The sequence below is a fragment of the Engystomops pustulosus genome, chromosome 2 (assembly GCF_040894005.1).
Source record: "Engystomops pustulosus chromosome 2, aEngPut4.maternal, whole genome shotgun sequence".
Taxonomy (NCBI): Eukaryota; Metazoa; Chordata; class Amphibia; order Anura; family Leptodactylidae; genus Engystomops; species Engystomops pustulosus.
Genome location: NC_092412.1, coordinates 3,073,135 through 3,079,000, shown reverse-complemented (window position 1 = coordinate 3,079,000; position 5,866 = coordinate 3,073,135).

Here is a 5,866-nt window from a genome sequence, read left to right as displayed (position 1 = left end):
AGAAGGAGTTGGAGAAGATTTTGCTTCAGTACAGTATGTCCAGGCCATCGGTAGTTGGTGCAGTAGATCTGTCCTGCTCAGAATGTCCCACCACCAGGAGGAGGTACAGTGGATCTGTCCTTAGTATGTCCCACCACCAGGAGGAGGTACAGTGGATCTCTCCGTAGTATGTCCCACCACCAGGAGGAGGTACTGTGGATCTGTCCTTAGTATGTCCCACCACCAGGAGGAGGTACAGTGGGTCTGTCCTTAGTATGTCCCACCACCAGGAGGAGGTACTGTGGGTCTGTCCTTAGTATGCCCCACCACCAGGAGGAGGTACTGTGGATCTGTCCTTAGTATGTTCCACCACCAGGAGGAGGTACAGTGGATCTCTCCGTAGTATGTCCCACCACCGGGAGGAGGTACAGTGGATCTGTCCTTAGTATGTCCCACCACCGGGAGGAGGTACAGTGGATCTGTCCTTAGTATGTCCCACCACCAGGAGGAGGTACAGTGGATCTCTCCTTAGTATGTCCCACCACCAGGAGGAGGTACAGTGGGTCTGTCCTTAGTATGTCCCACCACCAGGAGGAGGTACTGTGGGTCTGTCCTTAGTATGCCCCACCACCAGGAGGAGGTACAGTGGATCTGTCCTTAGTATGTCCCACCACCAGGAGGAGGTACAGTGGATCTCTCCGTAGTATGTCCCACCACCAGGAGGAGGTACTGTGGATCTGTCCTTAGTATGTTCCACCACCAGGAGGAGGTACAGTGGATCTCTCCTTAGTATGTCCCACCACCAGGAGGAGGTTCTGTGGATCTGTCCTTAGTATGTCCCACCACCAGGAGGATGTACAGTGGATCTCTCCATAGTATGTTCCACCACCAGGAGGAGGTACAGTGGATCTATCCTTAGTATGTCCCACCACCAGGAGGAGGTACAGTGGATCTGTCCTTAGTATGTGCCACCACCAGGAGGAGGTACAGTGGATCTGTCCTTAGTATGTCCCACCACCAGGAGGAGGTACAGTGGATCTGTCCTTAGTATGTTCCACCACCAGGAGGAGGTACAGTGGATCTCTCCATAGTATGTTCCACCACCAGGAGGAGGTACAGTGGATCTATCCTTAGTATGTCCCACCACCAGGAGGAGGTACAGTGGATCTGTCCTTAGTATGTGCCACCACCAGGAGGAGGTACAGTGGATCTGTCCTTAGTATGTCCCACCACCAGGAGGAGGTACAGTGGATCTGTCCTTAGTATGTCCCACCACCAGGAGGAGGTACAGTGGATCTGTCCTTAGTATGTTCCACCACCAGGAGGAGATACAGTGGATCTGTCCTTATTATGTTCCACCACCAGGAGGAGGTACAGTGGATCTGTCCTTAGTATGTCCCACCACCAGGAGGAGGTACAGTGGATCTGTCCTTATTATGTCCCACCACCAGGAGGAGGTACAGTGGATCTGTCCTTAGTATGTCCCACCACCAGGAGGAGGTACAGTGGATCTCTCCTTAGTATGTCCCACCACCAGGAGGAGGTACAGTGGATCTCTCCTTAGTATGTCCCACCACCAGGAGGAGGTACAGTGGATCTGTCCTAAGTACGTCCCACCACCAGTAGGAGGTACAGTGGATTTGTCCTTAGTATGTCCCACCACCAGGAGGAGGTACAGTGGATCTGTCCTTAGTATGTCCCACCACCAGGAGGAGGTACAGTGGATCTGTCCTTAGTATGTCCCACCACCAGGAGGAGGTACAAAGGATCTGTCCTTAGTATGTCCCACCACCAAGAGGAGGTACAGTGGATTTGTCCTTAGTATGTCCCACCACCAGGAGGAGGTACAGTGGGTCTGTCCTTAGTATGTCCCACCACCAGGAGGAGGTACAGTGGATCTCTCCTTAGTATGTCCCACCACCAGGAGGAGGTACAGTGGATCTGTCCTTAGTATGTTCCACCACCAGGAGGAGGTACAGTGGATCTGTCCTTAGTATGTCCCACCACCAGGAGGAGGTACAGTGGATCTGTCCTTAGTATGTCCCACCACCAGGAGGAGGTACAGTGGATCTGTCCTTAGTATGTCCCACCACCAGGAGGAGGTACAGTGGATCTGTCCTAAGTATGTCCCACCACCAGGAGGAGGTACAGTGGATCTGTCCTTAGTATGTCCCACCACCAGGAGGAGGTACAGTGGATCTGTCCTTAGTATGTCCCACCACCAGGAGGAGGTACAGTGGATCTGTCCTTTGTATGTCCCACCACCAGGAGGAGGTACAGTGGATCTGTCCTTAGTATGTCCCACCACCAGGAGGAGGTACAGTGGATCTGTCCTAAGTATGTCCCACCACCAGGAGGAGGTACAGTGGATCTCTCCTTAGTATGTCCCACCACCAGGAGGAGGTCCAGTGGGTCTGTCCTTAGTATGTCCCACCACCAGGAGGAGGTACAGTGGATCTGTCCTTAGTATGTCCCACCACCAGGAGGAGTTACAGTGGATCTGTCCTTAGTATGTTCCACCACCAGGAGGAGGTACAATGGGTCTGTCCTTAGTATGTCCCACCACCAGGAGGAGGTACAACAGATCTTTCCTCCACATTACCGGTATATGACACGTCCCCTCAGACATTACCGGTATATGACACATCCCCTCAGACATTACCGGTATATGACACCTCCCCCCTCAGACATTACCGGTATATGACACGCCCCCTCAGACATTACCGGTATATGACATGTCCCCTCAGACATTACCGGTATATGACACGTCCCCTCAGACATTACCGGTATATGACACGTCCCCTCAGACATTACCGGTATATGACACGCCCCCTCAGACATTACCGGTATATGACACGTCCCCTCAGACATTACCGGTATATGACACCTCCCCCCTCAGACATTACCGGTATATGACACGTCCCCCTCAGACATTACCGGTATGTGACACGTCCCCTCAGACATTACCGGTATGTGACACGTCCCCTCAGGCATTACCGGTATGTGACACGTCTCCTCAGACATTACCGGTATATGACACGTCCCCTCAGACATTACCGGTATATGACACGCCCCCTCAGACATTACCGGTATATGACACCTCCCCCCTCAGACATTACCGGTATATGACACGTCCCCTCAGACATTACCGGTATATGACACGTCCCCCCTCTGACATTACCGGTATATGACACGTCCCCCCTCTGACATTACCGGTATATGACACGTCCCCCCTCTGACATTACCGGTATATGACACGTCCCCCCTCTGACATTACCGGTATATGACACGTCCCCCTCAGACATTACCGGTATGTGACACGTCCCCTCAGACATTACCGGTATGTGACACGTCCCCTCAGGCATTACCGGTATGTGACACGTCTCCTCAGACATTACCGGTATATGACACGTCCCCTCAGACATTACCGGTATATGACACGCCCCCTCAGACATTACCGGTATATGACACCTCCCCCCTCAGACATTACCGGTATATGACACGTCCCCTCAGACATTACCGGTATATGACACGTCCCCCCTCTGACATTACCGGTATATGACACGTCCCCCCTCTGACATTACCGGTATATGACACGTCCCACAGACATTACCGGTATATGACACCTCCCCCCTCAGACATTACCGGTATATGACACGTCCCTCAGACATTACCGGTATATGACACCTCCCCCCTCAGACATTACCGGTATATGACACATCCCCCCTCAGACATTACCGGTATATGACACGTCCCCTCAGACATTACCGGTATATGACACGCCCCCTCAGACATTACCGGTATATGACACGCCCCCTCAGACATTACCGGTATATGACACCTCCCCCCTCAGACATTATCGGTATATGACACGCCCCCTCAGACATTATCGGTATATGACACGCCCCCTCAGACATTACCGGTATATGACACCTCCCCTCAGACATTACCGGTATATGACACCTCCCCTCAGACATTACCGGTATATGACACGTCTCCTCAGACATTACCGGTATATGACACGTCCCCCATCAGACATTACCGGTATATGACACGTCTCCCCTCAGACATTACCGGTATATGACACGCCCCCTCAGACATTACCGGTATATGACACCTCCCCCCTCAGACATTACCGGTATATGACACGTCCCCCCTCAGACATTACCGGTATATGACACGTCCCCTCAGACATTACCGGTATATGACACGTCCCCTCAGACATTACCGGTATATGACACGCCCCCTCAGACATTACCGGTATATGACACATCCCCTCAGACATTACCGGTATATGACACGTCCCCCCTCAGACATTACCGGTATATGACACGTCCCCTCAGACATTACCGGTATATGACACGTCCCCCCTCAGACATTACCGGTATATGACACATCCCCCCTCAGACATTACCGGTATATGACACGTCCCCTCAGACATTACCGGTATATGACACCTCCCCCCTCAGACATTACCGGTATATGACACGTCCCCTCAGACATTACCGGTATATGACACGTCCCCTCAGACATTACCGGTATATGACACCTCCCCCCTCAGACATTACCGGTATATGACACGCCCCCTCAGACATTACCGGTATATGACACGTCCCCTCAGACATTACCGGTATATGACACCTCCCCCCTCAGACATTACCGGTATATGACACGTCCCCTCAGACATTACCGGTATATGACACGCCCCCTCAGACATTACCGGTATATGACACCTCCCCCCTCAGACATTACCGGTATATGACACGCCCCCTCAGACATTACCGGTATATGACACGTCCCCTCAGACATTACCGGTATATGACACGTCCCCCCTCAGACATTACCGGTATATGACACCTCCCCCCTCAGACATTACCGGTATATGACACATCCCCCCTCAGACATTACCGGTATATGACACGTCCCCTCAGACATTACCGGTATATGACACGCCCCCTCAGACATTACCGGTATATGACACGCCCCCTCAGACATTACCGGTATATGACACCTCCCCCCTCAGACATTATCGGTATATGACACGCCCCCTCAGACATTACCGGTATATGACACCTCCCCTCAGACATTACCGGTATATGACACGTCCCCTCAGACATTACCGGTATATGACACGCCCCCTCAGACATTACCGGTATATGACACATCCCCCCTCAGACATTACCGGTATATGACACGTCCCCTCAGACATTACCGGTATATGACACCTCCCCCCTCAGACATTACCGGTATATGACACGTCCCCTCAGACATTACCGGTATATGACACGTCCCCTCAGACATTACCGGTATATGACACCTCCCCCCTCAGACATTACCGGTATATGACACGCCCCCTCAGACATTACCGGTATATGACACGTCCCCTCAGACATTACCGGTATATGACACCTCCCCCCTCAGACATTACCGGTATATGACACGTCCCCTCAGACATTACCGGTATATGACACGCCCCCTCAGACATTACCGGTATATGACACCTCCCCCCTCAGACATTACCGGTATATGACACGCCCCCTCAGACATTACCGGTATATGACACGTCCCCTCAGACATTACCGGTATATGACACGTCCCCCCTCAGACATTACCGGTATATGACACCTCCCCCCTCAGACATTACCGGTATATGACACATCCCCCCTCAGACATTACCGGTATATGACACGTCCCCTCAGACATTACCGGTATATGACACGCCCCCTCAGACATTACCGGTATATGACACGCCCCCTCAGACATTACCGGTATATGACACCTCCCCCCTCAGACATTATCGGTATATGACACGCCCCCTCAGACATTACCGGTATATGACACCTCCCCTCAGACATTACCGGTATATGACACGTCCCCCCTCAGACAT